The sequence below is a fragment of the Zonotrichia albicollis genome, chromosome 1, assembly GCF_047830755.1.
Source record: "Zonotrichia albicollis isolate bZonAlb1 chromosome 1, bZonAlb1.hap1, whole genome shotgun sequence".
Lineage (NCBI taxonomy): Eukaryota > Metazoa > Chordata > Aves > Passeriformes > Passerellidae > Zonotrichia > Zonotrichia albicollis.
This window is the reverse complement of record NC_133819.1, coordinates 107,148,469-107,160,899: the sequence shown is the minus strand read 5'-3', so window position 1 is coordinate 107,160,899 and position 12,431 is coordinate 107,148,469. Positions and strand designations below refer to the sequence as shown.

General features: G+C 39.2%; 1 protein-coding gene across 6 annotated transcripts in view; it reads right to left on the bottom strand.

The window, feature by feature from the left end:
- GREB1L (GREB1 like retinoic acid receptor coactivator) overlaps positions 1–12,431 on the bottom strand; it is a 131,307-nt gene that overhangs the window by 95,243 nt on the left and 23,633 nt on the right. For 5 of the 6 annotated variants that reach the window (XM_074549382.1, XM_074549401.1, XM_074549415.1 and 2 more), the window contains exon 2: positions 9,235–9,300. The exons of the other annotated variant lie outside the window; for it this stretch is intronic. The gene's annotated coding sequence lies outside the window, so the exon portion shown is untranslated. The remainder of the gene's footprint in view (positions 1–9,234; positions 9,301–12,431) is intronic. 6 annotated transcript variants of the gene reach the window in all.

Below are 12,431 nucleotides of genomic sequence, written 5' to 3'. Positions count from 1 at the left end.
CAAACACATACCACTTGTTTCAGATAGAGCAGAAAACAACACAGAAAGAAAAACAAGGCATAGAATAAACAGATAAAAGCCCAGTACATAAAACAGGCTTAGTTGGTATTTATTTAACAGCACTAAGTAGTGAGGAACAAACTGGAATTTTGAAAGTTCCTCTGACTTTTTGCTTACAGCCACAGCTGTTCCTTCTAGCAATGCAGAACCTAGCACCTGAAGAAGGAAGCGCAGTGGAGTGCTCACACTGTCTGTGGTACACAGCCAGCAGACATTAAATAAAATCTGCCCTTCTGAAACTCAAAACAATAAGCAATTCTCATTTACAACAGAATCCTCTGTTCAAACATTCAGCTTCAATGAAAAAAACTTAATGCTTTTTAGACTACAGTAAAAAAAGAGTTTCAACCGTGACCAGTAGTAAAGTATAATTGTTTTTAGAGATAACACAACTTTGTTAAGTCACCTATTTAATTTCTATTTCCATAAAAGACCTCAAGAAACAACCCTCCACTAGAATTGCCAAAGAAAACATGATTCCTCTCAATTATGAGTCTCTCTCACCTGTGCTCTAAAAGACAAACAGCAATATAAATGGTTTTCAGAGTACTCTACGAACTACTGATTTATAATTTAAGATGATTATTTTAAATTATTTGGCTGAAGAAAAACCAAGTTATATCCAAAGCTTTCATAGGACTACTCTTAGCCATACATGGTGTTAATAATTCAGGTCAATATTCTTCAGTGAGGTCTGCGTTTCCATGAAGCTCTACCAAGAGTTACAGCAAAGGCAATGAAAGAATTGGGTAGTACTGCTAAAACACTTCATGAACCTGCATAATCTCTTTTGCAATCAGCTCTTAAATTTACATATTAACAGTGTGAGGCAGATAATAAGGTAAAAATACCTGTTAAATAAGTTTGAACACTCTTAAAGCAATTTTAACTTTATTAAAATTCTGTCACCATTTTATTCCAATTGCCCTTGTTTTGAAATCCCGACTGACAGATCTTCCAGCAACACTCACCGGCACTATCCAAAACCAGCATTGTTCCAGCCTTACAAACAAGCCCATTCCAGCTCTGTGACTATCAAGATTCAGACGCTCATTAGCTGCAGCAAAATGTCAGATCTCCAGATGTGAGATTTCCAATGCAGGCCATGCCACCACCAAGAGCAAGAGGCAAGACTGGAAATATAGATGTTTATCGTTTTCAGAGACAAGAAAGTGGTTCAGAAGAACAAAGACTAGGAACAGCTCATTCCAAAATATGATTCAACTCAGATTTGGGCCAGTCATTTAGAGACTTGCCGTCAACAGCTCTTTGATGTACAATAAGAACATAAATTCTAAAAGCAGGATTTAGAAAAAAGAGGTTCTATGTATTTTTAGATTGTTACTTCAACCTAATTTTGAGTCACTTAAATTCAACATGTGCAATTTGGAGAGGTATCTGAATGATTTGTGCTTGTTCAGTGCATGTTGTTCTCATCATTTAGAACATTTCTTATCTTCAAAAAGTACATTTTGTCCTCTGTCCCTCAAGCATGTACACCAAACCCTAAGTTACAAAGAAAAGCAGATACATTGAATTGAATAATGCTTGTTTTTAACTGAAATGAAGTACAGTAAACAACTATATTTTTTCCTTCCCTTTCTCTTAACACATACCCAAGATAAAGAATATCGTTATTCCTTGCCTTCTAACAAGTCAGACACCATTTCTGTGTTTTGAAGATACTATTTCAATTATCTTTTATGTTCCAATATTACACAGATTTAAAGCTGGACCTATTTTTCACACCATTACCCAGTGTCCAACCAATTAACATCAGTTTCCAACAGAAATGCAGATTAATCACTGACTGTGGTGGCTCCACTTGAACACTGTGGAGAACTGAGGAAACCCATTATAGGACAACTTTTAGCCCAGAACATGACCAATATAATCTAGAGTTCTGCAAGGCTGGTAACCAGTTTTTTGTTGCTATTTTATGTGAGACATCTCACAAGTATGAGAGTTCTTCTTTTGAAAGCAACTGCAGTGTGGCATGAGAAAGCAGGTGAAGTTAAGAACAGAACACTTGATAATGCTGATTTTGGAAAGGACAGCTGAAAAGGAAGGTTTTACAGAAAAGTGCTTTTTCATGTAGAGAGAAATTGTGCATTATACTAAGCCCATTTTAGAGCAAATATGCTCAGAAAGGTATGCCAGTCTTCACTTGTTTTCTTTTGACATCCAGTATGTTTACACTAGAGACATCTGAAGACCAATTCTATAAATCTTGGCAATGGAAGCAGACAATACAGAGTGGTTTTTGTCAGACATCCATGGGCAGCCTGGTGGCTTTTTTAGAGATTTACTCAACACAGCTTTCAGAAAAAGAGAAAAAAATGGAAACTGCACACTTGTCATCTGCAGATTTTATTCTTCACTTCTATTGTTTGCATTATGACTTGAAACTAAAAATTTGTAAATCACATTACAATAAGAAAGAAAAGAGCAAAATTTTAATCTCAAGAAGCAGATAAATAACGTGAGATAATAGTATAAAGATGCTCTCTTACATAGTAAAAGTTAAAATTATTATAAGTTCTCTGGAATAGGTGCATTTTACATCAATAATTTCATATAGTTCTTTAATGGAAAATCAGTTTATATCCATTTAATAATAAACCTAATTGCAGTAGTAGCTATAGAAGAGACTAGTGAAACTCCCCGCTTTTTTCTAACCAACACAGTCTCATTTTTGCTAGCATATTATCTAATTATCTAGTATTGGACTCTGGAAATGAAGAATGCAAACAAGTTTTAACCTTACCATTTAAAAATATTAAAATTTTAGTTACTGAATAGCTATAACCATTTGCAGTATTTAAAGACTGTCAAGTCAATGACATTTAAGCCAGTCTTACAAACTGCAAAACTGCAATATGCTTCTCTTGAAGCAAGTTATCCTACTTGGAACAGGGATGTATCAATTTTTTACTCTTGGCAATTTAAAAACAAACATATTTTGTAGGATTGTATCTGCCCATGACCTACCTTGCTTACATGTGGTTTTGCCCAGTGATTCATGCAGCAACACACAGAAACAGATTGTATGAACACTGCAGGCACTAAAGAGATGGTTTTTATTTTGATTCAGTCCAGTCCAACCAGCCAGAAATGGAACAGATTCAGAGGGTCTCTTCTAATACTTCATGTAGCAAAATAAACCAACATCACACCAACACAAGTATTTCAGTCACCTTCTAAATATTACATGGAATTTATTTGCATATAGATTTTCCTGTGAATTAAGTGAAAATATCCAAAAAAGCTTGACAGCAAAGAGACTATTGACATATAAATATCATATGTGCTTGTTTCAAGAACATGGCAACAAATAGGCAGAATGTGAGCAAAACCTCTACACAGAGTAAGCCTCTCACTCTCCCTACCAAAGAACAGGCAAGAAAGCTAATACAGCATAACAAAAAGTGGGAGACCTAATTAGAGACCTAATCTTAAGAGCAATGTAAAGAACTGACTTCACATCTTTTGCTTCCCTACTACAGCAAATGCTATATTGCCATGAATTCACACCGTAGTGAAAAGACAACATCTTCAAAATCAACTTCATGTTTAAATGCTGTTCTTCCTGCTCTGTCTTTTCTGGTGATAAATACTTGGAAATCAATGAGGAAACATCATTTGAAGTGAGCCATTCATCATGTACCGAAAAGGGTAAGTACCCCATAAATTGCAGTGATCCGTTTCCTATTAGAATCACACAACAGAAGGCAACAACGTTTCCATTAGCAATTTTTATGACCTCTGTAGGTAGAGGATAAGGCTAGGAAATTGCTTATTTTTGTCAGCTATAAAGCAGTTGTTGGGTGGGGAAGGAAGAAAATTTTCAAGAGAATCAGAGTTATTAGTAAATCAAAGGGGAGGAGGCAGGGGGAGATACAGCAAACGGTGGCTGCACCAACTGCACGTCCTCATACTTAGGAAATTTGTGGATTGGCAGTTCTCCTAAGTAATACTAAATATTTTAGTAAAATTTACTGTCATTAGAACCTTATTAAACTGTGTGTAGGCACAAAAAAATTTGCTATAGTTGCCTGCAACTGCTGCCTAATAAACAACACTTCTCTAAACCTAGAAAATGGATTCACTATTTTAAATGTTCCTCTAAAGCCAGTGTTACAAAAAGGACAAAATAAAAATTCAGGCTTTAAAACAGAAAACCAAATTTTATTAAATTAAGCACTGTATATTACTCTGTCACTGTTTCCCTTCTCCATCCCATCCTGTGCAACACTCTACAATCTGCACCAAAACCAGGCAGGATGACCCCACTAGGTAGAAAAAAGAAATAAAAACTGCAGGTTTTGATGTGCCCCTTTACAACTGACAGTATGACTGCCCTCCCAAAATACCAGCCCTGAAAGAAGAATGAAGCTTTACAAATGAATAGGCTTTTCCCAGAGTTCAGGGAGTGGAGTTGGGAGGAGGAGAAAAGAAAGGAAGAAATAAATGAATTGAAAGAATATTTGAAAATAAAGCTAACTGTATTTAACACAGAAATGCTTCTCAGATTCAGTTTGATATACCAGCAAAAAATTACATTTTTAAGGCAACCTCACCCTAAACCCACAAAATCTCAAAGTTCATACACCAAAATATCATCTAGTCTTGTGAAACAAGTTGTAGGAAAGCACCTTGTGTGTGCCTCAAAAGTTAAAAAACCCAGGCAAACAAACAGCCAATGATAATTATTAAATTTAAGAGATGGAAAACCAAATTAAATCAAATAAAATTATTATACCACTCCTGTGTTCCAAGATTTAGCATGAAAACCACTGGGAAACTCCTCTGACCTGCATTATACACTAAGACGGTCTGAAGGAACATCAAGTCACTTCTGTCTCTACTTTCTCTCCTTCCACATGCAGAGCACTGAATTAACATTGAATAGGTCAACAGAATTCCCACATCTCAAAAACTGTAAATTTTCATTTATTTGTACAAGTTTTTAAGCTTAATTCTACCTGAATTCTACCTTACAGAGGGCAGTGCAAGCCACTTGATTTGTTTGAGCCAAAATCCCATGGAAATTCAGATTCAAAACCCACATTTGCTCCATTTTGGCTACCCTGAAGCCAGAGGGGCAGAACTCCCGTCCACTGAGTGTGCTACTGGTGGTAAAAATAGAGGTAGCTAGGTATGAGTATTCCCCTCAGGAATGACTGGTATTACCTCACATGCCACCCACAGATGAGCCCATCCCACACTAATTGTTCAGCTACTTTATGTTGCCAGCAGCCAGGAATAAATGAGTGTTTATTACAGTCATGAAAATGAGGGGCTAGTTAGCCTTCGTAAGTGAGATTGGTTTCACCTACATGAAACCTCACTAATTACTTTTTCTTCTTTCAACATTTCAGACCAGCTTGCACACACACCTCCTTATTTTTCTCAATGAAAAGTCAGTAACTCTAATTTTCTGAAACAGCCAAGTGTATAATTGTAATAATTTGTGGCTTCAGTTGTTTCCCACAGAACAGATTTTACTCTCCTAACTGTGTTCTCAGGACCTTCTTCATAAAGCTTTGTAAAATCAGAGCTCAGAATGTGATTTCACCATAAAAATATTTATCTTCTGTCTGTGTACCTGCCATACCCAGGACAAAACAAGGAAACAACCACACATTACAAACACACTTGTGGAACAAGCTCCATACAGAGTGAGGCCTAGGCATCTGCAATAAGTAAGGAAAAAACACAAAAACATTTTACAAGGGTGCTTTGATTGAACTTTTCTTATGAAAGGAGACCCCCACTGTGCTGCCCCACCTGACAGCTGCCCCAAATTCAGCCCTACCATCAGAGTGGCAGGTAGATCTTCAAAGAAGGTTTTCTGTGGGCTTGCCAATCTTCCTAAAACTATGTATTATGCTGCAATTTCTACATCTAATCCTCGATCCGCCTTTCTGATACTCTGGGACTCATTCCCAACCATCCTGCTTCACCAGCCTCCTTTTTCAGCATTCCTGTGTTCTGGTGTGTTGTTTGAGTCCAGACTCAGCCCAGCCTCTGGGCTTTGATGCTTACTCTGGCACACCGGCCCTTCCCACGTTCCACATCACAGCCGGCTATCCACACCCCTGCCTTGGCCCCAAGATTAATGTGTTTGGACTTCTTTGGTCTCTGACCTTGGGTTTTCCTGACCCTGATGTGACCTCCTTTCTATCCCAGCCACAGCCTGACCCAACAACTAAGCCAAACCCACCAACGTCCTGGCTCCAGCAGTGTGTGATCAGACTGCTGTGAGTATCTGTGGCGATAATTAACCCACGAACAGGGGAGGAGGTGGGCAACCATTAGTTGATGGTCTGTTTTCATGGAGACAAGCAGAAGTCAAACCAGTATTCCCACAGATCAGCGAGAACACTGTGGTGGCTCACTTCTCCTGTGTCTGCCTGTCCGCCGGGAGCAGCAAAGCTCTTTGGAGTTCCTCTCCTTGAGTCAGGTGCTTCATGTGGAACACCAGTAATGAGGCAAGACCCTGTCACTGAAAAGATTTATGATGTTTACTGACAGTATGTATTTGGGTTGTGTGGAAAGGTCGTGGTGGTGGAAGGGTACAAGGATGCCTTCCGTGAGAAGCTGCTAGAAAGTTCCTGTGTCCAACAGAGCCAATGCCAGTGGAGTCCAAGACAGACATGCTGCAGAAGAACACCAAGCCCATCAGTGACCATGGTAGTGCCTCTGGCATAACAGAGCTAAGAAGGGGGAAAAGTTTATGTGCTACTGCAACTGCAGTTGGGAAGATGGGTGAGAAGAAGTGAAAAAGCTCTGCAGACACCAAGGTCATGGAAGAAGCGGAAGGAGGAGGTGCCCCAGGCTCAGGAGCCAAAAACCGAGAACCCCCTGTAGCCTGTGAGGCAGGATGTGCTCCTGCAGCCAGTGGAGCTCCATGTGGAGCAGAGACCCATCTGGAGCCCATGGAGGGCCCAAAACACTACTCAAAGGAGTTGGTGACCCCTTGGAAAACCCACACTGGAGCGGGCTCATGGCAGGACCTGTGGGCCCATGGAGGGAGAAGCCCAGGCTGGAGCAGATTTTCTGGAGGACATGTGACCCCATAATGGACACACACAGAAGAAGTCTGTTCCTGAAGGACTGCACCCTGTGAAAAGGGGACCCTCTGGTGAAGAAGGGGAAGAGTGTGAGAAGTCCTCCCCTGAGGAGAAAGGAATGGCAGAGACAACATGTGATGAACTGATAGTGCTGCTGCAGGGGAGCAGGAAGAGAATTATCACAGAATATTACTTCTGAGTGGGAGGGGACCCATAATGTTGAGACCAGGAACAGGGGCGGACTGGGGGAAAGGTGTTTAAAGAATTGGGTTTACTTCTCATTACCCTACCCTGAGTTCATTAGTAATAAATTGAAACTAACTTCCCCAATTGGAGTCTATTTTGATGGCAATGGGTGAGTGATCTCTTGTCCTTATCTCCACCCACAAGCCTTTTGCTGTATTTTCTCTCCCCCATCCAGCTCAAGAAGGGAGTGATAGAGTGATTTTGGTGAGTATCTAGTGTCCAGCCAGGGTCAGCCCAAAACACAGCAGAAAAGTGACCAAAAAATTGGATCCTTTTTTTAGGCATTACAATGGATAAATTTCTGTGGAAACATATTATTCTGATATAACCCTACTGTTTCCACTCCCAGCTGTTTTGTCAAACTCCAGACCAGTCCCTTTTCTTAATCTGAATCCTGTTTACTAGGCCACACTGTGCCGGTTCTTGTCATTCTACAGGGGTTTCATCCCACTCTTGAAATTTTATCCCAATTCAGCAACTCTCTCCCATCATCCCATGACTCATTACAAATGATATTGCCTATTTGTATATAAATCTGTTAGAAACACTTGGTTTCAGTACCCTTTTCCCCCCCTCATCTCAGCAGTTCTCAGGTTCCTTGTCAACACATTCTCAGTCTTACTACCCAGCTTTGCCTTCAACACCCTTCACTTCCCTTTCTGATTCTCAAACACTTCATCCAGCCAACCTTGATTTCTTTTAACATCTGCTTTCCCTTTAGTTTCAAAGCCCTCAGAATCAGTTATGGGCAGTCCAATCTCCTTCTCAATTTGTTCTATATCCTTCACTCCAAGACTCCCTACCTTTCTCAGCCTCCTTGTTTACTCCCCCCATGATGATTTCCATTTCCTCACCATCTTCCACCACACATCGCCTAAATCCAGCCAGTAAAGTCATACAGTCACACACACAACAGCCACCCTTAAAAACCTCTTCAGCTTCAAAGTGTTAACTTCAGAAGGGCTGTAAGGATCAGGGGGTACAACTAAAGGCTGTAACAGAACCATAGAGGAGGTGGAATTTTAGCAGTGCAGCATGAGCAAGTTTCTGAGCATGAATAAACTCAAAGTTTTTGGTCTTAAATAGCTTTGGCTAGTTTCTGAAGAGACAGCAAAGATGTAAACTCAAGATTAAATCTACTCCTGCCAAGTACAAAGTAATTAGACAGCAAGGATTTTAAAAAAAAAAACAAACCACCAAAACCAATCAAGAACAATGTTTTCACAGTATTTTCCCTTCTGCAAGAAAAGCAATTGCTCCAGCTGTGTGCCTGATGCCAAAAACTGCAAACAGCTGAAGTAAGGGCACAGAATAGCCTTCAACAGCTGTTCAACAAGCCAAAGTTTCAGCCATATGACTGAAGTCTGGTAAAGCACTAGGATACTAAATTGTGTCACAGAAACCACTTGCAAATCTCAGCAAATTATAAATTTCACCTATAGTTGTTTAAGACAATAAAATAATATAATTTGTCGAAAGGTATTTGCTGTTTCTTGTCATTTGTTTTTGAAAGTGACTCTTCCTTCACTGCCTGTTTTAACCTTGGCAAGACTTTTAACCTTCATTTTGCCACCACTACTCCCCAGCTCCCAAAGGGAGGCAAACAAGAACATTCAATGCAACGCTGTTGCATTGATACATCTGGCTTTAGACCAACTTCTTTAACTTCAGACAAATTTCATATGGATTTGCTATTACCAAACACAAAGTCATTGATTGCATAATTTCCAGCCTCTTTTGAGACAAAGATTCTTATCATAAAGCCAAAGTCTTCTTTTTAGTAATTAATCAACAGTTTTGTAAACTGATAAAATTAAGTTCTAGTATCACATCTACCATATTCCTATCATACCTGCATCAGAAGGCCATAAATTCAGGCAAGGTTCAAACTAACCAGCTGCACATTGATGAAACTTTCCTGCGTAGAGAGAAAAAAGAGAAAAAAAAAGAAAAAAGATGACCTCCACATTTAGTCTTGGCAACCAGGAAAATAAAGTCACAACAACAAAAATTTCACAGGAAAAAGATTAGGTCATTTAATACCTCTTGTCTTCTCAGGCTATTAAGGAGAATACTTCCTAGGGTTGTGTCCACTCCAACTGTGACTCAACTTCCTGATGTGTGACCTGCCCTCTCTCAAAATACTAGTCTAGGATTTTACTACTCCAGAAATCACTCAGCACAGTAACTGGAAAGTATGGTTTTCAAAGTAACAAATAACAGCCTTCATGTCTCCACTTCAAATTTTTAATCACTGTGAGGGGTAACTGAACACACTGCAGTGCAGACTTCAGCATCCCACAGATGTAAGGTCACTGCATTACAGAGGAATTAATTCAGAAACAATTTTAAGCTCATGGACACTCAGTTTTGAACATCTGAGCTGGGAAAGAGAAGATACAACCCATGGCCATTTGTCCTACAGCTGCAATTTCCTCCAAACACATTCTGTCTGTTAGAAAACCAAAACTATTCATTCACATATTTTCAGCCATAGTTAAGTAAAGAGCTTTATTTAACATCCTGGGCTTAGCTCGAAGATGTCAATATTCATATTTGTTTAAAAAACTTATTTTTAAAAAGTACACTACAGTCACTACTTACAATCTGTAAGTGCAAAACCACTAAGTTTTTTTCCTCCATTAAAGTTTAAACTAGAGGTTAGAAGGAAAAGAAAGTTATCTCAAAACCACAAAATATGTTTTAAGAAGTTCATTTGCTTTTCTCTTTTAAAGATGACAATAATATTTCTAATCAAGTAGCCCCTCACAGAAAAAAAAAAGAAAAAAAACTGGTGAAGGAGTTGCTCTGATTTTTCATGGGAACATAAAGGAAAACTATCCAAGGCTAAAGTCACTTAAATCAGAACAGAAGCCAGGCAGTTGCTTTGATTCCATCACCCCTCCCAAAGCAGGGAAGATAAGTCAATAAACTGACCCTTTAAGAACTGTCTAGTTCAGTAATTGTCATTGGTATCCAGTTGGCATTAAAAAAAAGTAGTCATGATCATGACCTTTGCATTTCTGCAATCATTAGCCATTGTCATGAGGGAGACCCCTTTGGCCTCATAATTCACATGCTGTTAACAACCAGTAAGAACACAGCGTGTGTCAGTTACTAAATAATGTAAGAAAAATAGGATGTCACACATACCCCACTGCTCCTGTGCACAGCCATGAGCATTGAACTAACCTGCATTACACTCAAAACTTTAGAAAGATGAACATTAATCTATTTTTTATATTCATGTGATTTTTCAACTATATTATTACTACTTTGCAGTATGATGAAGGATTCTTTGGCTTTTTTGTATTATTTCTAATTATTCTGCACTATTTCTGTTTGCCTGGCTTCCAAGAGAAACATGGCTCATATTACATGTTTTCTGTCAACCACCTCTGAAACCCACAATTCCATCCAAATGAAACAGAGGAACAGAGCTCTGAAAAATATTTCATTTTCTCAATATTCATGAGGAAACTTAGCCAGTTAGGCAGGACATTTGACTGTAATGGCAGTAAAACAGGAAGCCATTGGAAGGGCTGATCCTAACCACATCCTAAATACAGAAAAAAATTTAAATTATTGTTTATTGACAAAGAAAGAGACAAATCTTTAGGAAACTAGCTTCTTCAGTTCTGGCACCCCTGGAATTGCTTGTTAATATTTAATTTTATTACCTATCAAACCAACATGGTGCAGACAAGACACCTGTATGCTGCTTTCATCTGGCACACTGCCTGCAGAAAATGCACTGTGAGCATAGGGCAGACCTGGAACACTTTCTGCAGCCCACCTCACCCAACACTGTGGCCCACACTAATCAAAGAAGAAAAATGGAGGGGTCAGATCAACCTAAAAGTCAGACACACCTAGAAGTCAGACTAGAGGCCTCATTTCCTAGGTCACACAGTGGCCAACAGCAGATACTCAAAGAACACAAATTCCGTGATGTTCCTGTAGTCATAAGTATCTGAACTATTCTCCCAACCTGCACTGATCTGCAGCTCAAGGCTCATTTAACAGGAACCATAAATTTATCCAGCTGCTTTAGAAAACACCATGGCTGGGACCTGAGAAAGGAGTGTGATAACCCACCTCACACTGGCAATTATCACCTTTTGTTTCCATTCAGCACAGCCCCTGCTAATTTCATTTGATGCTCCTCAGTTCTTTTCCTCCAGAAGACGTGAACAGCTCTCACCTTCTGCCCCACAGTATTTTATGGACCTCAGCTGTCTGACTTGCAGGGCTGAAGTCTAGTCAGTGTAGTTATTCCTTACATAATAGTAGTTGTTCTACACTTGGATCGACCTTATTTATTTCTCTGTATTTTTCCACTTTTAATATGTGTTATCACAAAAGCAAGAGGAAGGAGACAAATTGCACATGACGTTCAAGATGTAGGTATCCTAAGGATGCATGCGCATGGCAGAATAATTTTTTTTTGCTTTGGTTTCCTTTTTTCCCCCATTAATGCCTCAACATTTGCTTTTCTTTGTCTTTCCCCCCCTCCATTACAGACCATTAAGATAGCACGTTAATGGCATTGTTTCTGGGCAGTAGCCCATTCAGAGCATCTATACAAAACTGACAGACATCCAGGCACTTTCTAAGATATATATATATATCTATATACTGAGATATTTCCAAAAGAGAACATTCTATATTCTCTGAACTGCTATTCCAGTCCATCAACCAGATAGAAAAACAGTGGGACAACTGCAATTCAGCTCTATCTTTCCTCTTCTGTTATTACAGTATGCTTGATTGTTACACTGGTTTGCAGAGAGAAGGAAGATACTGCATGTGCAAGAGAGATAATAAACCATAGGTCAACTTAAAAATGGCAGCTGATCAGCCCAAGAACACAAACAAACCTCTCTGTCAACTCATTCTGAAATTTCATACAAACTTGGGCTGCGTTCAACTATAACAAGTGTGTACTAGGTAATAGGTTTCATTAGAGAAATTTCAGTACAAAAGAGGATTAAATCATCACTGTGTGAAAACCGAAAGATAAGGTGGATTTCTCCTCTCTCCTCTCCT